At 45.4% G+C, this 23,812-nt stretch overlaps 2 non-coding genes across 2 annotated transcripts; one reads left to right on the forward strand and one right to left on the reverse strand.

The window, feature by feature from the left end:
* The first annotated feature begins 1,689 nt into the window (after nucleotides 1-1,689).
* On the forward strand, nucleotides 1,690-1,760 carry TRNAG-GCC (transfer RNA glycine (anticodon GCC)). Its single transcript has one exon. It is a non-coding gene; the product is annotated as a tRNA-Gly (tRNA).
* A 12,975-nt stretch (nucleotides 1,761-14,735) lies between these two features.
* Nucleotides 14,736-14,807, reverse strand: TRNAG-UCC (transfer RNA glycine (anticodon UCC)). Its single transcript has one exon. It is a non-coding gene; the product is annotated as a tRNA-Gly (tRNA).
* Between the last annotated feature and the right edge of the window lie 9,005 nt (nucleotides 14,808-23,812).

Consider the following 23,812-nt stretch of genomic DNA (forward strand, 5'->3'; position numbering starts at 1 on the left):
CCACGGCTTGATGAAGGAACTCAGGACAGACAACGGACCGCCCTTCACTAGCGCAGAACTCTCCGAGTATCTTTCATTTCCTGGAATCAAGCATCGCCAGATAACTCCCAGGTGGCCACAGGAGAACGGAAAAGTAGAAAGGCTGATGCGAACACTAAACAAGACCATCCAAATAGCCATGTCTGATGGTCGGAGTCTGGAGCATGCAATCTACCAGTTCCTCTGAGAATATCACCTCACACCGCACTGCACCACTGGGATCTCCCTGAGCCGTCTCTGTTTTGGCAGAACAGTAACTGATACCATCCCGCATCACCCAGTGTGGGCCCAGTGTACAAATCCTCCGAATCAGTCCATGGCGCGGTGCACCAAAACCAACCAGGATGTGTCTGGGCGAAGACGAGCTGAAGACAGTTCCATAGCTGTCGGGGACAGAGTACTGGTGCGTGACCGCCACCCAGGAGGAAAGTTCAGGATGCCTTTTGAATTGGACCCGTGGACTGTGATAGAAGTCAAAGGCACCATGATAGTAGCCTCGCAGGGTACCGAAAGAGTAACCCAGAATGTGTCTTTCTTCAAAAAAATCCTCGCCGACGACTTTGAAGAATTCGCAACACCCGACGTGACACACCCTCCAGAACCAGACAGCCATCAAGAGCCAGGAGGTGGCAGCAGCCAGCCCTCAGTCATTCAAGGAGAAGGTAGCCAAAATTCCGTCGCTTCTGAAGAATCCCAAGGTCAAGAACCCCCAAGCAGCCAGTTGGCGCCCATGGAGGAGGACCCACTGAGTGCGGCCCTGACCCCTTCGAGTCTAGGCAGTCAGGGTCGGTACAGTTTGTGGCCTCATCCCAAGCCGTCCCAGAGGTACCAGGACTCTGTAGCCCGCTGCCGACCCCGGTGAGGCGAAAACGCAGAGAAAGATCCTGGCTGATCAAGTAAGATTGTTCCAAAATGTTTTCACTGTCAGAGACTGATAGTCACTGGTTTAAAGTTTGAAATGTTCCCTTTGTGTTCTTTTCTTTTATTCTGCTAGTAAAGGAGGAATGTAATGTTGTACCAAGTGGACCAACCCACCAAGCAGTGTTGCGAGGGGGTGGTCCCTGCAGACACCCACAACGTCTCCCACTTAGGCTGGCCCAGCGTGTGCTTGGCCAGCACGTTAGCAAAGAAATAAAGAGCCCAGGGACCTGGGCGTGGTTCAGCAGAGTACTGGCCACTAACCAAGAAAGTGTGTGCGTTCATTGTGTCCCGCTAGGCCCCCTGTATACGACACTACAAGTCTTGTGCCTGAGGCGCGCATGCCTTCAACACCTGCTTCTAACACTCCTCTCAGCTGCACGCGCTCTCTCCAGTCATAAAGCCTCCGTGCTCCATTCACTTCTCTGGGGGAACTCATGTAGCTGCCTTCTTCTTATTAGCATTAGCGTTTCTTTGTGTTTTTCTGTGTAAGCTCTACATTGACTACTCTCGGGGTCTGATAGGTTGATGCGGATTTGCATAGACGTGAAAGCCTTGGCTCTGCTAAGGATTAGTGGTTCACTCCTGTTGCTTTTAAGGTTGACACTTCTACTGGCACTAGGGTGCATGTAAGCTCTGTTCTTACTCTCTCATCTCAATGATATACGATGATGGTGCACACTCTTTTTCAAGATCTATGTATATGTCCTCTGCAGCTCCTTCTTCATCTGAGCATTGGTGGTTCAGTGGTAGAATTCTCGCCTGCCACGCGGGAGGCCCGGGTTCGATTCCCGGCCAATGCAAGATGATATTTTTTCCCCCAAAAAAAATCTATTTACACTAATTTTAGGATGTTGTGAATTGCAAATACAGTGTTTGCTTAAATGATCCTGTTACAGCTAACTCATATTGGTCTGAAAGGATGGGGTGCCGGTGCACGGTAGATTCCTTAAAAGCAACAGTTAAGGTTCCCTCCAGCGCCCCCTTGTGTGACCTTATGGAAATATTTCACGATCCTGCCACGTCTTAAGTTCAAAGCCAATTATGATGCATCACTGCTCCTAGCTCTCTGTGTGACAAGAAAAGAGCGGGTGAGGAAAAGTCTTAGAGAAGGGGGCGAACGAAGAGAAAAATATGAGTAAAGAAAGGTGCAGGAGGGAGATTGAGGAAACAGCGATATAACGTGCAACTAATCTGCATATCAACTCAAACAAAGGAATGCGGAATAGCATTCAACTACCTGCAACACTTATAACTAAGACTATAAACAAAAGAGTTGTGTTCAGTGGAGTAGTGTGCCACGTGCCCTCAAAGCGCTACAACGCCTCGTCAGGTGTAGCAAGCGCTAGATAGTCAGATGTAGCAAGCGCTATATAAAGACTATAGGCAGGAGACAGAGACAGATATACAGAGATAATATCTGCAGCGAGGAATGATAAAATACGATGTTCTGTAGCACACCCCAGCCTTTCCGCCAGCCCTCTCAAATGTGGCTGGTCCGACTCTGAGTGCCTTATTCCCCATTCCTAGCACTGCCACGGAGTCACCTGGTATGTTTCAAAGAATCTTCTTACACTTAGACCCAGTTTTAACGTTAACAATGTGTCGTTCACCTAGACATAGATGTAAGGTTATTTCTCTCTCACACACAATCCCTCCTGTTCCTTCTTCTCTTCATGCCCCTCTCTGCTTCTAGATACTTTCCCTTTCTCGTAGTCTCCAAGTCTTTTTGTCCCTCTCTTTTTCTCAGTTTCGTCCCCCCCGATCACACTTTCTTTCTCTTTCTGTCTCTCAGCCCTCTTCCTTTCCTTTGCTCTCATTCCCTCAGAGAGTTCAGTAACTCACTCAGTAGACACATTCCAGGTGCCTCATTTATGAAAAGTGACGCATCGCTGCGTGTAAACAGCGATGCGTCACTTTTCACTGCGCACTCCTTGCGACACCAATGATGCGCCATATTTAATGTATGACGCATCATGTCGCAAGGACTTACAGATACGTCAGTATTTCTGACGTATCTGTAAGCGCAAAAGTGACGCATTGCTGGAGTGTGTCACAAAAGTGACGCAACTCCAGCAATGCGTCCTTTCACATGGGGAAAGCCCCATGTGAAAGGCCTTGCGTCAGTCTTACGCCTGCTGTGAGGCAGGCGCAAGATTTTGACGCAACAGCGTCCTAAAAGTGACGCAGTGAAATCTCATAGATTTCACTGCGTCCCTATTACGAGGCTTTTTGCGGGGGAACGCCCCCTCTGCATACATTATACCTGACGCAGGTATAATGTGGCGCAGGGGTTTAAAAAGTGACGCATCTACCTAGATGCGTCACTTTTTAAATATGGCGCAACAAGGCGTATATTTTACGCCGCTGGTGCGTCACAAAAAGTGACACACCGGCGGCACAAAACTGACGCAAGGCCTCATAAATAAGGGCCCAGGTGTAGCGTCTCTTCGGATCTGAAAAGAGAAGTAACTGTCTTTCAACTCCCCCTTTTGGCTGATAAACAGAGTTAGTGGAATTATGCAATCACACAGTTGCAGCATTTTCCGTATAGCTATGGACTTGCCACACTTGCCACATAATTCATCGTCTGTTGCATAATTTATATATGTTAGCAAACAATGTATTTGTGGCTCAAATGAATCAAAAGGTGCTACAATGCTACCAGGCATATTGTTGCTCAAAGTAAACACCTTTTAAATCTTACCTGGTCATCTTTCTGTTGCTGATTGCTCTATTTAGGTGTTACACATACTAACGAGTTGTAACTTTTGGTCAGATAGTGTTAAATGTGTGTAAAGCATGCAATAATCAAGTAATACTGTCACTAAATTGTGCAGCATTATCTGCCTTTTCTTGCTACATAAATTACTGAGCTCTGCTGCATAATGTGGTCCTCTGCGGTTGCATCATTCCAGTGGCCCAGCTCATAATTAATATTTGCAAGACGACACCAGCTCTAGTTGACCCAGCCTCTGAACACTATATTTATTTTCATGGGCACAATCATATACACAATCCTATAAAAACCTTAGCGTGCTTTTCAGATCTCCCTGCACGCGGTTTCTCCTCTGCCTGGGTTTTTGGTGGTCCCGGAGCCTAGAACCAGCACCAATTGTTGGTTACGTGGAACATCATATTCCAGTTGAAAAGTTCTCAAATTTCCAGGAATCGGGGGCGATGATTGGCCACATATTTCTCCTTTAAGTTTAAATGGGATTTAGGAAGATTTGATTGTGGAGCAAATTGGACACAAGCACCCAAGCGAGTACACAAAAAAGACAGGCCCAATTTGAAGTCAATTTCAATTTCAACGCTTTATTCGATTTTCACATATTAAAAATCATAAAAGCAATTCATACAAATAATACTCTTTTAATCTAAATGTTATGTATGCTTGTATAGATATTTTTTTTGAAGTCACTTTTCATCATAAACGTCTGTATTCATCCTTGCAAAGAGAGGAAAGTGTAAAAAATGACAATCCTGTGCAAATTAGTAAAGAAGTTAAAAAATCAACATCAGCACTCAGTCTTCATAATTTCTGGGGACTTCACCACAAATTTACACCAAAGAAGCTAAAAAGGTGGCGATCAACTTGGTGGCCTTAATCTACAGAAGCAAATGGAAATATTAGTTCTTAAGATCTTGAATGGCAATTCTAAGGAGGACATTCCAGCGTCAATCGCCAAACTTTGTGGAAGAACAAGTTCAACAATTGAGTTCATGCCGATAAGAGAGGGAGCCTTGCCCCTGGAGCGCGAATTTCAAATCATACCACGAAAGGTAAGTAATCATCTACCTCCAGTTAGGTTTTAAGTTTAACCAGGTGCACTCAACAAATGATCTAATCACCACCCCAATCACTGACAATCTAAAAAAGTTTAAAATGGCATGGACCTGGAATACAGAAGATAATGGCTGAAGTCTACCTTTCTGTAGGAACGTTAGAAGATGTAAAAGGAGGAACAGCAAACCTTGAAGAAGAAAAAAGCACAGTAGGTGAATGGGAAAATGCATGGTCAACACTAATTTTGACTTTACTCACAAAATTCCCATCCAGAGCACATTCGTCGAAGATCCCCCATGTTATGAATACAAAAGTGGGTTCAAGAAGGCAAAGCTAGTACAGTTGTGGACCACGCAATAAAAAAAAATCAAATCACAATAGAAGTGAGAAAAATAACAACAGATGCAGAGAAAGGGAAGCGACCTGATAAAACCACTCTGTGAACCTTGAAAGCGCAATATCAAAAGGATTACTGGACAGCAAAAAGAAAATATGAAGAAGACATCTGGAACAAGCTCCTATGGACCAGCAAGAGCATAAACAGCAAAGGATTCTGGCATGTGGTAAATGGACTGCCATCTGGGAAGGCTAGACATGAAAGCGCTGGGTAAGTCTGGTAACCCCACATTCGAGCAATGTATGCCCTGCCAGCCATCAAAGGCAAGGACAAAGGCCATAAGGGCAAAGCCGAAATCCAGGATACACAAAAGGCAAAATCAGTATCCAAAACCCAGGGTGGCCTGGGAAAACGAGAGCCTCACGAGTAACCATCAGAACAAAGCGGTTTTAATTAGGGAAATCGAACAACTAGCAAACATCTTGAAGAAGTAGAAGGGGGAATAGGACAGGGTGGGCTTCCAAATGCCCTCTTTAAAAAGGGCATATTCTACTGGGCTTATTATTTTTCGCCGCTCTTCAATTAAATCTTTCGCACAATCATCATCCTAAATTCATGGAACAATAACATCTTTTGAAGAGGTGTGGCGCAGCGGCCAGGGTGCCTGACTCTATACCAAAGGGTTCATGGTTTGATCCCCAGCTCCAGCGGCAGGTTAGCCCAGCACCATGTGACTCTGGGCAATGGCTTGCTTAATCTTCCAGATGGCCCCCAGGGCTGGGACATCACTTCGGAGGTAGCTGTGGCTTTACAAATACAGGTATTTCATTTAATCTTTCAACCTATTTACAGCCTCTCCAAACAACTATCAGTTAGTTTCTCTCATTGACCTAGAAGAAAACCTGTAGGCATCCTGTTTACTCCAGTGTTTACGATCATGCGTTAATGAAAAAATGTGGGGCCTCATTTATGAGAAATGACGCATCGCTGCGTGAAAGCAGCGATGCGTCCCTTCTCAGTGCGCACTCCTTGCGACATTCCTGTGCGTCATATTTAATGTATGACGCATCATGTCGCAAGGAGTTACAGATACGTCAGTATTTCTGACATATCTGTAAGCGCATTGCTAGGGTGTGTCACAAAAGTGAAGCAACTCCAGCAATGCATCCTTTCACATGGGGCAAGCCCCATGTGAAAGGGCTTGCGACAGTCTTACGCCTGTTGTGAGGCAGACGCAAGATTTTGACGCAACAGCGTCCTAAAAGTGACGCAGTGAAATCTCATAGATTTCACTGCGTCACTTCTAGGACCCTTTCTTGCGTCAATACGCCCCACTTGCATACATTATACCTGGCGCAGGTATAATGTAGAGCAGGGGTTTACAAAGTGACGCATCTACCTAGATACGTCACTTTGTAAATATGACGCAACAAGGCATATTTTTTACGCCACTGGTGCGTCACAAAAAGTGACGCATCAGCGGCGTAAAAGTGACGCACGGCCTCATAAATGAGGCCCGTGATACCTTGGATTCAGACCAGGCATGGGGACCCTTACGCACTTACAAGCACTAAGCATTCTAGCGAAGAAAGCCAAACTGGAGAACAACTCAATTATTTTTCTGTTTCGTTGACCCCAAATCTGCCTTCGACCGGGTCCTTCAGTGGACGTTTATTGGAAGAATGGGGATCTGGGTTCGAGTCTTGGTAACGACGCTAAACATCCTGTGATTCTGGGCAAATCACTTGCTCTCCCCGTGCCTAACAAGAATGAATATGTGTCCTCATGTAATGCAACTGGTGCTATGTAAAGCGCCCTGATACCCAATTCAAAAGGTGGAGGTTTTGGACACAAATAAATACCTCGTCATCAACGTGGAACACAACATGACTTTTAAACATCATTAAGCTGCTCTGCAGGCCAGAGCACAGACACTAAAATTCGAAATCAAAGTATTGAAAAAGAAACACAGCTGTCCACCATGGAGCCATTTACTCGTCGTAATGTCAGCACAGCTAATGCCAATGGTGGCTTCCAGCATGGAAATCGTGCATGGAAGAGAAACAACTACACTCAAAAAACCTCAAACAAAAGTATAAAATTACAGTTTTTCCATTTAAAAAACAGCATCTCTTGCCCATGTTCATCTTGAGTTTGGTTTAAAAAATCAATTACTACAAAAAATGTGCACTTTCCTTAAATTATGCTGGCAATTGTGTGCCTCTGGGAGTGGTTCTATAAGTAGTCTACGTTGGACTGAAATCAAGGAACAGCAGAACCACAAACACAATGGATCATGGGGAGAATTGAGAATACTTAAGTCAGACAATAGAGAAACTTGGCATTCAGGAGGCGTGGGCCACTAACATTGGAAAAGCAGCCTTTTCTGGGTAAACTACTCCTCAACTCATTTCCTGTCGCAGATAACAGACAAAAACTCATTTGCAATGAGAAGGCATGCCTCGACAGTAATTAATTCAAAGAAGATCCAGAAACCCAAGGTATATTTGCAAGCTGATTTTACCCCCGCTTGAAAGCAACAGTTCATGTTATACCAATTTGGGATGCTACAAACCACAGATTACAATTCCTAAAACTATTGCTAAAAGCTCTGAGGGGCAGTGGGCCAGAAAAGGTGCAAGAACAGGAAACATCTTAAGAAATCTTCTATCTTTAATGGAACAGAGAGGCATTGGGCCAGTGAAGGGACAAGCCCAGGGACCAGTCAAGGAAATCCATTTGCACTGGTTTCAAGAGGACAAAGCTAAAGTTTAAGCATCCTAAAATGACTTCCAAAGGAACTGAGGGGCATTGGGACAGAGAAGGTGCAAGACCAGGCAACATTTTTAGGAACTCTCTTAGCACAAGTCATTTGCACTTTAAAACTTGTCTTGTATTTGCACTAGTTAAACAACTTTTATAATTAAGATAAACAAGAACCAAGGTCACCGAGGTTTTGTTACATAATAATGTCTAAGGGGCATATGTTGAAAGCCGTTTGCGATTTGCAAACGCTGGAATTCGCAGAATTTTGGCATTTACAAATCGTAAACGGCGTTTTGGTACTTATGGGCCACATAGCAAAATAAGGAATCACAAAAATTGCGATTCCTTATTTTGCTCAAGCATTTAAGGAATCACAATTTTGCAATTCCTTAAATGCCTTGTAGGGGTGCCTCGCAAATTACGATTTTGGCTTAAGAAATCGCAAAATACCACCTACTCCAAGTAGATGGTATTTTGCGATTTCCTGTCAAAATGCATATTTTTTTAAAATTCAAAGTGCCATGTGGCACACAGACATGCCCTTAGGGCACGTATGTGCGCCACAAGTACTTACAGGCACATTCCAGGGGTGCAACAGGTGTTCTTTGGACACCCTGGCACCCTTGGAATTGCGGTTCTCAAATTGCGATTTTCTCATGGAAAATCGCAATTTAAGAATGTATCCCCATTCATTCCTACGGGCCTCTTGGCCCATAGGAATGAATGGGACACTCATTCCTTAATTGCGATTCGCAATTTGCTAATCGCAATTAAGGAACTTTAGAGATTCGCAAAAAAATTGCGATTTATTACTTACATTCCATTTTGCAATTCTCAAATAGCGATTCCTTAAAAATCGCTATTTGAGAATCGCAAAATGGAAATTACCTACATATGCCCCTTTATTAGGTATATATTTTTAAAACCCTTGCGTGCTCAGGAGGCAAGGGGGCATATTAGTCACTGTAAGAACTTGTATTTATTTATAACTGTATTCAATGGTTTTAATTAACTATGCAATCAAATAAAATTGAATAATATTTATCATTATTCTCTTTCTAGTGGAAAGAGCAGCAGGAGGTTTTTGTCCTCTGCTAAATTTGAAAGGAATCAACAAGTTGATGTCAACTATTGATTACAAATTGGACTGGCTGCAAAGGATCATGCCTCTAGTACAACCCGAGTAGTTCATGGTGAAGCTGGACTTGCAATACGCATATTTGAATATTCCTCTATGCAAGATCATCAGAAGTTCCTTCGCTTTCCTGCGAGTGGTCAGAATTTTCATTTGCTATTTCTGCCTTTTCATTTGAAATCAGCTCCTATGGTATTCACAAAAGTGCTGGTCCCAAAACTGGTGATATTATACAACCATGGGATTGCGTTGAACCCATATCTGGACCATTGGCTATTCCATGAGGGTATCATAAAGGTTTACAGAGGCTCACCTCTGAAAGGTGATTGTAGAGCTTCAGAGACATGTGTTTCAAATAAATTGGAAAACATCCAACCTGAGCCCTGCCTAAGACCTCAATTGCATTGGAGCAAGATTTATAACAAACAAATTGATAGTTTTTCCAGAGCCAAGTTTAGTTTAGTTTTGTTTATTGATTCTTTGCACGATTAATTATAATCATTGAAAATCATACATTCATAATGCAATAAGAACAGAGAAGAAGATAAAAACGAGGTACAGTTGCGATCAAATATATCACAGCAACAATTGGTGGCTGACTCATAACGAATCGTAGAATACATGATCTAAAAGACAGTCATATTAAAAATCCTATTTAAAAAACAACATCTCACCTCACAAGCACTTAAAGTGTAAATGCTATTCAGATTGAAGGGCACAACCAGAGGCCAGTAGGTCAGCTGTTGGAGATAAAGGAGCCCAATTGTGCAAAAGCTACTGTCCAAATTAGATGCAAGGAGGTAATCTGTGTCCTTTCCAGAGCCAAGAATTCTAAAAATACTCAGTCATGTAACACATGTGATTGGTCTGGAGCCTACGAAGCCAAAGACTGGCCTGCAGCTCTGATGGTGATTCCTTGGGCGAGGTTTCATCTGGGGACTGTAGTTTGGTATCTTTTGAGATGTTGGAAACCAGAGTCCATAAGCTTGGACTCTCCGATACCTATCAACCACAGGTTAAAGAAAAAGGTATCATAGTAATTAACTCCAAGCACTCCATCTTTCTCAGGGAACACAACTTCTGCCTCGACAACCCTGACAGTTCCATCACTGCCAACCTCCTCAAAAGCATAAACACCCTTGGCCTCACACAACTAGTCACCACCCCCACGCACATTGCAGGACATGCACTCGATCCTATATTCACTGCCAGGAACAAAGTAAAGTACAGCCATGCCACTGAACTCACCAGGACTGACCACACAATCGTCCACTTCACCATCACAGGTACCCCAACAGACGACTAAACCTTCCAGAATCCCCACTGTAGCTGAAGCAAAGTTTCAGAGAGCTAATGGACCGACACTCTCAACTCTTCCTACCCGGACTGCTCCAACGACCTAGAGCAGGCTTTCAAGAGCTTCTCCGGCTCGATCATTAACTGCACAGACAGAGTTGTCCCCCATCAAGCCCACAAAAACTAACAGACCCTCTAAAAAGGCCAGCTGGTACACCATGGAACGAAGAGCTACAAACGCAACTGCAAGCAACCTGAGAGAAAATGGCATACCAGCAAAGACATCACATATCGAACCTCCTTCAAAACATTGCTTAACTAATACCACCAACTCTTAAAAAAGACAAAAAGGAGTTCCATTTCCAATCCTCAGGGATTTCTCCAAGCCCTCCGCCTCTGAAAACAACAACACCCCCCTCCTAGGCAATCTGTGACACCCTGGTGGACTTCTTCCAGGACAGCACCTGCGCCATCTACAAAAACTTCGAGCCCTAACCAACTACCACTGACATCCTCAGCCTCATTGCTCCGAAAGATGCAAAACCAGATGCCCTTCTAACCACCTGGAACCAGCTCACCATGCAAAACACCATTGCCATTATGAACGCTGTCCACTCAGGAGCACCCACGGACCCCTGCCCCCACCACATTGTCACCCTGGGAAGCAATTCAATCAGCAACAAACTCACCACCATCCTCAACGCATCCATCGCCTCGGCCACCTTCCACGAAGAACAGATGAACATGCTTAAGTCAGATCCCTTCTCAAGAAACCATTGGCTGACCCCAGCGAACTCAATAACTTCTATCCCATAACTAGGCTAACAAAGATATCAACTGGTAACTCGCGGAACACCTGGAAACAGCAATCTTCTGGGCATCTCCCAGTCTTAATTATGCACCACCCATATCACCAATACCACCCTAATTACTGCCACCGACGACATCAGAGCCCTCTATGACCAAGGAGAAATGGCAGCCCTGATCCCTCTCAACCTCTCAGCAGCGTTCGACACCATATCAAACCACACCTTTATCAAGAGGCTCCACCACATCGGAATTCAGAGAGATGCCTTCAGATGGATCGCTTCCTTCCTCACCAGAAGAACTCAGCGAATTCTGCCTTCCTCCCTTCACCTCTGGAAACAAGAACATCCGCCAAGGCTCATACCTCAGCACCATCCTGTGCAACACCTATATGACCCCCTGGCCAAGATCATCAGAACCCATGGACCGAACATCCTCCTGCTATCAGAGGAGACCTCCACAATGAAGGCCAACTTATATAAGTGTATGATGAGCATTGCCAACTGGATGAAAGACAACTGCTTGAAACTCAATACAGACAAAAGGGAAGTACTAATCTTCCGGAACAACACCTCCCAGGGGAACGGCTCCTGGTGGCGTTCCGTATAAGAATCATCACCCACACCAACAGACCATGCCCGCAACCTCAGCGTCATCCTGGACAGCAAGTTCATCATGAAAAACCAGATCATCTCAGTCTCTTCTGCCTGCTTCCTCACCCGCCACATGCTCCACAAGATCCTAAAGTGGCTTCTGATCATCACCAGACGAACCAACATCCAAAAAGGCTGGACTACGGCAACGCACTCTACGTAGGAATCACCTCACACATACTAAAGAGACTATAGATCATACAGAATTCTTGATCTCCCTAAGCAGCCCACATCACCCCCACCTCAGGAAACTTACCAGCTCCCCATCCACAAAAGACGCCACTTCAAGATGCTGATGCATACGTACAAAGTCCTGCACAACCAAGTACCGCCTTAAATTAACCACCGCCTGAACTTCCATCAACCCTCCAGACACATGTGCTCCGCCTCCCTTCACCTCGCTCACACCCCTCACATACGTCAAAGCTATAGAGGTGGTCGTTCCTTCTCCTAACTTGCAGCCAGGTCCTGGAACGACCTCCCTCTTTCCCTCTGGACCTCACCCTCTCTACTTAGATTGAGGAAAGGACTCAAAACCAGGCTGCTCGATTGACCCTCCGCAGCAGATCCCCAGTGCCTGGATACCCTCACGGGTGATTAGCTGTGCTATAAAAGTCTTGTTTGATTGATTGAAAGAAAGACAAATGGATACCCATTTGCTGCCTGATTTGTTCAGAGTGAAACCAGAAAACCTGGATAAATTGTGGCTTCCCTGCTTAAAATTTGTGATCTTAGGCAAATATTTTATTTCTCCAAAATCCTTCATTATTGCGTATGAAAGCACTTTCAACTATGTGTGTTCAGATTACCAGTTGTACAAAATTATCACTTTTAATAAGTACTTCTCCTTGCAGTGCTATAATGTGCCCCATTAACAACGCATCCACATGTTAAAGAAATACTAAATTTTTGAACTTTAAATTCACTTTAGCATATTTTACGTCATTTGTTGTATGATTTACATATTGCATATTTTCAGAGCTCGGCTCGTGCACGGCCTATAAGATCCGGGCCAGACCCTTGGCTCTGCTTTAACTGTACATTTTTTGACTTACCATTTCTTGTGTTAACTTTGCTCATATGTAATGATTATTTTAAACAGAGCTGCGGAATCAGCTGTGACCCACTCTGTACTACAGGGGAGGGTTCAACAGGAGCACCACCTCTGACTGAATTTCTCTACATTGACATTTGTTTAATGCTTCCTATCCATGACGAGGCGTTAAAGCGGTTTCTGAAGTCCCTGGTTGTTTTCATAGATTGTCAAGCCCTACCAACACTTGCAAGGACTCAGATACAAGCAAGGAAAATGTATCCTTCTACTTCCTGGGTGGGAAAAAATCAAAGCCATAATTGAGGTGAAGTGGGCCTTTCGTGTCCCGGTGCAACCGCGCCTGCTGCACAGATAGCTATGACAATCTATGACTGCCAGTAATCAAACGTGTGCATAAAATCAGAAGGATATAAGGAGGGTAGTTGCAAAAGGAAGAAATTCTAACAAAATTGTTAAAAAATTGTGTATCACTTTTAATTGGTATAATCAGTTAAAATCGACAAAAATACACAGAAAAGTTCATATGACATTTAAACACATTTCCATTTCAAAATAAAATCATTACATAAAGAAGGAAAAAGAAATTTATAACAACAATATATTATACAGTCACTTAAAAATACAAAGAAAAGGTGGCAATTAATATTCGACGCGCGTTTCGGCGTTCAAAGCAACGCCTTCTTCAGGAGCCACAAAGTATACCTCTGCGTTTTAAAGGAAAATGCCGAGTGTAGATTATTCTGGGTTGTTTGCTCGGACGGCCTTCGAAGTTTAAAAATTAATTGGTATAGTTCTCAAGGCTTCTCATTTTTCGTGTCGTTCATCATCAGATATAGAGTTTATTCCTTTCTAAAAAACCGTATGCTTTAAAATTTCGCTGCACAGTCACTTTTTATATATCCAGGTTCCTTTTTGCAAGTTACATGCTAGAAAGATCGCTGCGTTTAAAAACTTCTAGCGTCTCGGAACCGTTGGTGGAAGTTCAGAGCTTTTTGTCTCTTCTTGGAGATGTGTCGCTCACTGCTTTACCTTCCCGGACTCTCCTCTACATGGAACGTGTGAGCGCTGCGTACGTTAGCTGCTGGCGTCACCGCAGGACCGTTGGACAGGATATGACTGCCAGTAATCAAAGCATATACCCAGGGACACTAGAATTATGAAATTGTGCATTGATGGTCACATAGTTGTAGAATTGTAGCATTTGCCACATAATCCAATGTCTGCTGCACAATCTGCAGAATGTACCAAAAACATTTTTATTTTTAGCTCACACGGTTGAAACATTATTAAAAACGCAGTGACATGTGTTGCTGCGCAGTGGAAGGCCCTTTGCAAAGGTTGACTGCTCACCTTTCTGTAGCTAATTGCTATATTTGTGTGTTAAACTGGTACTAGTGAAGTGCAACTAATGTCAAACCAGCATTAACAAATGCAAGAATGGCAAAATAGTGAAGTAATACTATCACAAAATGTGCCACATAATGCCGCATAATATGCCGCTTCTTGCCACATAATTTACTTAACCCTGTTGCATAATGTGGCCCTCCCCTGACGCATAATTCAAGTGTCCCTGCATATCCCTGGGCAAAACTCTTGACTCAAGATGTAAATAACTGGACTGTCGATCGTAATGCATCAAGTGAAAATGATCGAAGGGTGTGATGCCAATTTTCCATCAGTCATGCGCTATTATGCAATGAGCTTCGCAGACCCTCCGACCGTACTGCAATCCATATTCCCCTCTGTCTTGTTCACTGTCCTGCCAATATCTGCAGCTCAGCCCACTGAAGACTCCCCCTCCTCCCGCCTCCCGGAGTTACAGAGAAAACAATTCTGAAATGTTAACAAATGTACTCCGTTGATAAATCATTAAAAATAACATAAAGTGAATCAAAAGTAAAAAATCTCATTTAAAAGTAAAACTAAAGAAAAATATGTGCTGCGTTGGCCGGGAATCGAACCCGGGTCAACTGCTTGGAAGGCAGCTATGCTCACCACTATACCACCAACGCTTGCTGATGCACTCCCTTCTAAATGCACATCTGTATCTAATAAGTACAATAGATATTCAGTGAGTACTGATAGTTATAAAACACAAATTTGCGAGCTGTCTTCACAGCACGCTCTTTTGTCCATTTCACTGCCTTCACACGCATTCTCCAGTTTTTAAGTTGGAACTGTTCTCCCATTTACAGATGTGGAGGTGACGCTCTGGACTCGAATAAGCATCCCACTGTCACTTTCTGCAACCCACCCGGAAACACATGCATTAGAGCCGGAAGCGCTCGCAGTCTCACTTTCATAGACTGGTCTGGTGGGCTGGCTGGATCAACTCCTCCGCAGATGGAAATGTGCTCATGCACCGTGGCGTCTTTTTAACACCGGATTGACACAACCCTGTTCTACCCTCGCCGCATGCAGCCACAGAGAGTACATGCCTTGCCATGTACATTACGGAGACCTAAATAAACAGCGGATCGAGCTCTTCAGAACAACTTGATTACAATTTGGCTACAAAGAGTAGAGGTGGGCGAGCCAATCATTTAACAGGCAGCCGAGCCAAGTGTGAAGCTTGGCTGTAAGAGCTATTGCAGAAGTAGAAACATTAAAACATCTGTAATGTAAACCGGGCAACAAACATTATGTAAAGATATGATAAAATCTCTTCATATCTGAAGCAAGTGCATTTCGTTAACATGATGGTGATTAGTATATCAGATTATAGCACTGAATTGACATTCATTAAAAGTTATAGTGTTTAAACATGAAAGTACAGTCCTGCCCCCACCCCAATGCCCGACCTGACGAAATGCCTTTAGTGAACTAAAAGCAGGGCCACTGAATTATGAGGCAGGAGATGATCAAATTATACGGCAGGGTTGCGTAAATTATGCAGTAATAAAAGACAAATTATGTGGCATAATGTGGCACATTTTGTAATAGTATTACTTCATTATTTCATCATTTTTAAACTTGGTAGCACTGTCTGGGCCTTGGTTGCACTCTGGTGGGGGGTACTAGTCCCGAACTACAGGGTGGGGCTAAGACTCTCCGACAGGGCCCGCTTGTGCACTGGTGGCGCCCATTACGACAGTCTTTTTGGGCTCTCTCCTCTCCCATATCCTCCTTATTCATGACTTTCCCTCACTGCCACTCTCTAACAGTGCATGTCATCTCGCTATAGCTTCTCTCACACTTACATTTAATTTTGTTATAGTGCTACTCATAGTTCACTCACACTAAGTTCTGTGATCTGCATGGTACACGTTCTTTGCAGAAGGCACGTTAACCCTGCACGCTACTCTATGATGAGCCAAAACTGCAACTAGACAAAATTCTGAATTCTGATATTTGTTATTGTCGCCTCAAAACTACCTGACGCACAAGGAAGTTCATGTGTTTTTAAACCAAACTTTTTTTTCTAACAGCGCCCCTCCCAACCTCACTAAAGTCAACGCCAGGTGCAGCTGCACCAGTCGCACTTCCCTAAAGCCCGCCCTGCTCCCAGCAATGGGGCCGGACAAGCATTTCCAGAAATGGGACGAGAGCAATCCATTAGTTCAGGAAAACGATCTATTTAAGTGGTGGGGTGTTATACTTCCCCCAAATTCCAGCTACCAAAACAAGTTGACAGATTTCTTGTAGATGATTTAAGGGAGAGTAGACTTCTCCCCTGATAATTTTTTGAAACTTTTGGGACCGAATTTGCAAAAACCACGCAGACCCATATTGCCATTCATGAAATATTCCAGTACTTTCAAGGTGCACCAGGGAAGCCTGGCCTTTCCTAGGAGTAGATCTAGGGGCAAATTTACAAGCCCCTTGCGCCTCATTTACGCTGCCGTTACGTCACTTTTGTGATGCAGCGGCAGCGCAAATCCTGCTCCATGGTGCGGGGGTACTTACAACGTGACGCATCTGGGAGATGCGTCACGTTGTAATGCCCTGCGCCACATGTATGCTTTCCAGTGCAGGGGGGGGGGTGTTCCGGCGCAGGAACGCCTCCTAAAAGTGGCTGAGTGAAATCTACAAGATTTCACTCAGTCACTTTTAGGCCCATGCTGCGTCAAAACCCTGCGCCAGCCTGAAGCAGGCGTAAGGATTGACGCAGCATTAACTAGATAGGGCCCCCAGAGCATTGCTGGAGCTGCGTCGCGCTTGCGACGCAACTACAGCAATGCGTCACTTTTACGGCACAGATGCGTCCCGCATCTGTGCCGTTTTTGCACCATGGTGCGCCGCATTGTAAATGCGGCGCATCCATGATGGCGGAGCTGTGGCGCACAATAACTGGCGCATCCCTGGGGATTTGCAAGGATGCGCTAGTTATTGCAAATATGCCCCCTAGTTTTTTTGCAAATGTTTTAAGTCAGAAATTACTTCCTCCATACCAAGGTCATTATTTTTTTCATGGGTGAGCCCCTTCTGCCAAGGAGTACATTCAATATGAAAGTGCCCACAAATTACCACAGATACTTCTGCCACAGCCATGGGTACAGCCAAAATTTCCCTCCTTATACAAGGGTCAGCATTTTGCCATAGACACCCCCTAAAAAATGAGTACAGTAAATCTCATGACAAGAGTTACCTCAAATATCAGTCAAAATGTTTGCTACGGATCCACCCCATATGCTGAGAATTACGAGCATCACGTCAGAGCCGTCTGCGAGGTGTGGTGGCGGGTGTTCGGTATCTCTTCCACTGGGTATGACTGGGCTTGCGGTTTTCTCAGTTAGACACTTCGAGTCCCCACAGCCAATGATGATGTGTTAATAGAATCATGTCAGGGCCTGCACTTTGCCATAGGTAACACCTCCCACCCATATGCTATTAGTGTCCTTGTCCATAAGGCAAGGATAACCTCCAGTATGCCTAACCAGCAGCACACTTGCACGCATAACACACACACATCCTCTTTCACACACATTCTCACTATATCTCTTGAACTCTTTCATACATTAGTACTCTGTCACAGTCACACAGAAACACACTGCAGCTCACTCTTCCAGTAGTCAATCTGCTTTTGTATTAGAAAAGCTTGCCCTGCAGCTTCTGTTATACCTGCCTTGCCTTTTAGTAAAGCCTAATAAAAACATATTCTCTTTACGCTATTCAAAAATATTAATATATTGCCTTGTCAATGTTTGTTACAGGTATGATGTGAATGAAAAGTACACTTCCTTAAATTAGCTGTATGGGGCTTATATTTGGTTTCACGTGTGGATCAAGCAGTATTGGAAATGAACTAATCCACGTTCTAATGCAATATCACAGCATCCAGTTGATCTCATGAAAGGATTGACTTCTTCGGCAACCATAGATTTTATCATAGGAGTAGCTCTTTGCATTTTTGGGTTTTTGAGACCCAACTTACAATGTAAAAAAAAACTACAAGTCCCAGAATGAAGCATTGTAGTGAATGGAAAGCCAGGAATGGATGAAGGTGTCACACAATCCTCAATCCATCACCATACACCAAAGCCTCAGCCCTTATCTTCCCCTCAAGCCATCCCACATTCTCAGTCCACTCTCCCTTCTTGCACCAGCTCCTTTGTTGCTGATGGAATTAATTAGGCATATAAAACTACAGAAAGAGTTCTGTGGGTGCCTCTGTAGAAATATGTGTATGTTCATCTGGAGTTGTGTAATCTATATATGTGCAGAGTAACAGGTGTGCGTGTGTAAGTGTAGAGTGATGGTGAATAGTTTGAGTGAGTGCAGTGTGAGTGCAGTGCAGGTGTTGGGTGAAAAGTATGCAGATGTGAGAGGAGTGCGTGCAGAATGAGAGTAGTACGTGAAGGGTGGTGTGAATGGTGTAAATGCAGGGTGAGTGGTGTGCCTGTGTGTGGTGCAGGGTGAGCGTTGAGAGTGGAGGGTGATCTGTGAGAGTGACTGGTGAGCGCATGGTGAGAGGAATTAGTGTTGAGTGAGTGGTGTGTCCCTCTGAGTTCCGGCAGAATATTGTCCCTGTTTGTAGGCAGGGTGGAGAGTCTGTATAAATGCAGGCTCAGAGGTTTGCTCATGTGAGTGCAGGATGAGAGGAGGAAGTACAGAGTGAGTGGTGTGACTCCAGGGTGAGTGCAGTGCTTGTTTGGGGGTGTGAGTGCTGTGCCCATGTGAGTGAAGGGTGAGCTGTGTGACAGGTGTGCCTATGTGAGTGCACAGTGAGCGATGTGGCAGTGTGAGAGGAGGGTGAGAGGAGTGACTGCTGGGTGAGTGATGTGATCAATCAATGTATAGCGTACTCTGTCACCCCAAGGGCCATCTGGGTGCTGAGTTGCTGTGTCTCTGTCGAAAAGCCGGGTCTTGAGATTATTTCTAAACTCTGCCAAGGACGGAGCTGTTCAGATGTGGGGGGTAGGGCATTCCAGGTCTTAGTGACGATGTAGGAGAGAACCCGGCCCCTGTTGTGGCTGCGATAGATGCAGGGGCTATGTGCAAGGGTCAGCAAGGTGGAGCGCAGGTGCCTTCCAGGCAGGTGGAAGTTCAGTCGGTGGTTAATGTTTGATGGTCCTTGGTTGTGAAGCACTTTGTAGTTGAGTGTGAGGATCTTGAATGCCATTTCTTCTGGATTGGGAGCCAGTGGAGGTCTCTGAGGTGGGGAGTGATGTGGGTCAGTTTGGGGAGGTCCAGGAAGAGTCTGACTACGGATTTCTGTATGGTCTGGAGTCTTTTGATGAGTTGGATGGAGATTCTGATGTAGAGGGCATTGTCGTAGTCGAGGCAGCTTGTGACGAGGACTTGCGTGACAGTCTTTCTGGTTTTGATAAGGATCCATCTGAAGATTCCACGGAGCATGCAGAGGGTGTGGAAGCATGAGGAGGCTACTGCACTGGCTTGTCATTTCATTGTCAGTTCACTTTCAAGGATGATGCCAAGATTGCATGCGTGGTCTGTCAGTGTGGGGGTAGTTCCAAGTTCTGCTTGCCACCAGCTGTGGTCCCATATGGAGGTGTTTTTCCTGAAGATCAGTACTTCTGTTTTGTCGGTGTTGAGCTTATTTTATTTATTCATTTATTTATTTATAGTATTTATAGAGCGCTCTGCAACCCTACGGGCATCCTGGCGCTGTGTTCATGTAGCTGAAAAACGCTGTGCATCATGGGTAGAAAGGATAGCTTGAGGCATCTGTCTCTCATCCTTTCAGTTACGTCTGTCATGACATTGTGGAAGTTGGTTTTGGCATTGGTCGGGTCCTCAGTGAGTGAGAGGGTGAGTTGAGTGTCGTCAGCGTAGGAGATTATGTTGAGGTAGTGGAATGTGATTATGTCTGCAAGGGGGGGGGGTCATGCAAATGTTGAATAGGGTGGGGGAGGAGAAGGGAGGCAATCAGATGTTCTATGTGCATCCTGAGAGGAAAGAGCTGATCCATTTAAGGGTGTTTTGCCATTTGTCAGCAGTGTGGAGTCTGTTGAAGAGGATGTGGTGTGAGATGGTGTCAAACGCAGCGATGAGTAGGATACAGGTAACATTTTCTCCGTGGTCGAGGAGAGATCTGATGTCATCTGTGGCGGTGATAAGTGCCATCTTAGTGCTGTGGATGGCACTGAATGAATCCAGATTGTGGGGTATCGAGTAATTTGTTGAGTTCCAGGCTTTCTTGAGGACTTTGGCCAGCAAGGTGAGCAGGGACATTGGGCGGTAGTGTTTGAGGTTGGTGGGGTTGGCCTAGGGCTTTTTTCAGGGTGGGTCTGGCCTATGCGTTTTTCCATCCATCTGGTAAGGTTGCTATGGAGATGAAGGTGTTAAAGATGCAGGTGAGCCCCGTGCTGATAGAGTTGGCTCTATGGTTGAAGATATGGTGGGGGCAGGGGTCAATGGGTGCCCCGGAGTGGATGGACAACGTGATGGAAGAGGTAGTCTGCACAGTAAGTGGAGACCAGGTGATGATCGTTCGGCCGGCATTTGCTGGTTGCCCGAGATTGTCGAGGCTGGGGGTGGTGCGTTGGGGGCAGAAGTTGTAATAGATTGTGACTATCTTGCTGTGGAAGTAGCCTGAGAGGGACTCAGAGAGGTCTTGGGAGGGGAGGATGGTGTTCTCTGTGGCTGGAGGGCTGGCAAATTCCTTGACAATTTTGAATAGTTCCTTCATGTGGTTGGTCGCTATGTCTATGTGTCAATGAAGGCTGCTCTCTTGGCTTCCTTGATGCACCAGTAGAATTTGCTGAGAACTGTTTTGTGGTATGGCTCTGTCAGAGAGGTCCTTGGAAGCTTGCCATTGCTTCTTAAGTCTTTAGCAGTTGCACTTGGTGGTTCTGACCCCTGGGGTGTACCAGCTGGCTAGTTTGGAGGCTTTGTTGGTTTTGGCTGGTTTCAATGGGGCAACTTTGTTGGCGCATTTGATAATCCAGATGGGGAAGTTCCGATTGAACTGGTTGAGATCTGCGGAGGTTTTGGGTAACAAGATGCTGAAGGATTGGGTCTATTGTATCTTGGTAACTTTTCCCCAGTTGTGGTGGGTGGCCCTGTGGTATTTGGTGGTTGTGTTGAGCACTGCTGGAGATGGTAAAGTAGTTGATGTCGTGGTCGGTCCAGGAGAGCTCTGTAGTGTGGGTGAATTTGAGTCTGTTGCTCGAGGTGAAGATGGCATCAAGTGTATGTCTGGGTTTGTGAAAAGGTTTTGTGACTAGTTGGGTGAGGTGGATGTTTTAGAGGGTCTCTAGGACGGTGGCAGTGTTGGTGTTGTTGGGGTAGTCGATGTGGAAACTGAGATCACTGAGCAGGATGTAGTGCTGGGAGTCGATGGCCAGGGGGACAATGAGGTTGAGATGACGTCGCAGAAAGCTGGTCAGGTTCCTGGTGGTCTGTAAGTGAGGGTGCCTACTATTTGGGTCATGGCATCTATTTGTAGTCGGAAGTTGAGGTGCTCCATGAGGGGTTGTCATTGGTGATGGGGCATCAAAAGGTTTCCTTGTAGATTATGGGGATGCCTCCATCTTGTCTGCTAGCGTAGTCTCTGTGTATCATCTTGCAGCCCCTGGGTGTGTCGGTGGCGATGTTGGGGTTCGCAGTGGAGTTGAGCCACATTTCGGTGTTGAAGGCCATGTCTGGGGAGAGGGCGGTGATGGTGCCCCAAATTTCTATGGCGTGTTTGCAGAGGGAACATGCGTTGAACGTGATGTATTGGAGTGGTGCCGGGTTGTGTCTAGGCTTGGGTGTGGGGGGTCTGGTTTGGGCTGGTGGTCTGTACTGTATGAGAAGTGACAGTGGTGGCAGGTGAAAGGTTATTTGTTTGATCACTGGGAGGCCGTGAAGCAGATGGTGTTATGGTGTTCAGGGTCTAGGGCCAGGAGGTCTTTGGCGGTGTAACATGGATGGTGGGAGGCCAGGGGTTCTGGCGCTGGGCGTGATGCAGGCGTGGACAGGCACAGACGAATTTGCCTATGGTGTGCCTTCGCCACACTGGTGGCATGGCTGCGAAACAGCCTCCATAAGTAGTCCTTGAGGTGGAAGGGGCTGAGCGAGAGGCAGGAGATCAGGCAAAAACGGAGGGAGTGGGGGAGCAGAAAAATGGCAGTGGGACAACTGCACAGCTGGACCTAACAAGCAAAATACCAGCACAAAGTAATAAAAACTACAGAATAAATGGGAAAAGCTTGCCCAAAGATGACCAAAAAATGAGCAGGCAAATGAATAGTGAGCAAACAGCAGGCTATAGCAAGCGGTTTTGAGTCTAGGAAGCCAAGTCCCGGTCTCGAGGAGCCAGGCGGGGGAGTGGCACAGAGACCGGAGGCCAATGAGCTATTGTTGGTGCCACGCAGTGGGCTCCATAAGTAGTCTTTTGGTAGTAAGGGCTGAGCAGAAGGCAGGAGATCAGGCAAAAATTTCTTGAGCTGGCGGAGCAGGAAATTGGCTGTGAAACAACAAGGGCGCAGGTGGAATAACAAACTAAATACCAGTGCAAAGTGACATATGACTTTGGGTGCGGATGAAAGTGCAGAGTTGGAGGATTAATGCATGGTGAATCATGTGCTTGTTTGAGTGAGATTGCAGAGTGAGCTTAGAGAGAGACAGGTGAGTCAAGTGTCACATGAGTGCAGGGTGAAAAGCATGAGTGCATGGTGAGTGGTGTGAGTGCATGGTGAATGGTGTGAGTGCAGGGTGAGTGGTGTGCTCGAGTGACCGCAGGGTAAGTGGAGGGATAATGACATGAAATCATGGCAAGGGGCATATGTGCAGTATGGTTGCTGTGAATGAACGGGTGACTGGTGTCCTTGTGGGAGCGCATGGTAAGACGCGAATGAATGGTGTGATTGCAGGGTCACATCAGGAGTGCAGTGTGATCCATGTGAGTGTACAGTGAAAGTGAAAAGTGAGTGGAATGTCATGTGCATGCAGGGTGAGCGGTGTGCTTTTGTGAGAGTAGGGTAGGAGGAGGATGATTGGCATGAGTGCATGGTGAACAGCGTGAGTGCAGTGTGATAGCTGTGAGTGCAAGGTGAACATGAAAGTGAAGGGTGAGCGGTGAGAATGAGAAAGGAGCTTTTTGAATGTAGGATGTAGTCCCAAACACCTGGGGTAACTCAGCATTGTATTGATGGCTGGTGTAGAGTTTCAGATATAAGTTAAACTATTGCTATTTTGGCATTAATCACGGATGGAGGGTGGAGGAAATAAATAATATGCTGATCCTGCAACAAACGTTCGGTCTATTCAGGCACCACCGGTATTTTGATGTCTCAGCCAGACCAAAAATAAGCAAAATCACCGAAAGCTGGTATTTTTAGCACGTATTTGTGCATACGTCAAACAGAAAATATAAATAGCATTTTTAAATGTGTTCTAGGGCTGCATTAATGATCCATGACTAATAAAGGTAACAATGACAGAAAAATCATATTACAATAGAATACACACCATTTTATTTACAGCCTTATTTAGTGTCAAGGCAAGGCCTTTGCAGAGGCTCCCCTGTCTAGGGGAGCCATGCCTAGGGGAGTGATGCTGAGGCTCAAACCGGGGGTTGTGGTGCACTTCGCTGCAACTTTGGGCAGGGTCAGGTGTGGCATTGGTTAGC

The sequence above is a fragment of the Lissotriton vulgaris genome, chromosome 12 (assembly GCF_964263255.1).
Source record: "Lissotriton vulgaris chromosome 12, aLisVul1.2, whole genome shotgun sequence".
Classification (NCBI taxonomy): Eukaryota; Metazoa; Chordata; class Amphibia; order Caudata; family Salamandridae; genus Lissotriton; species Lissotriton vulgaris.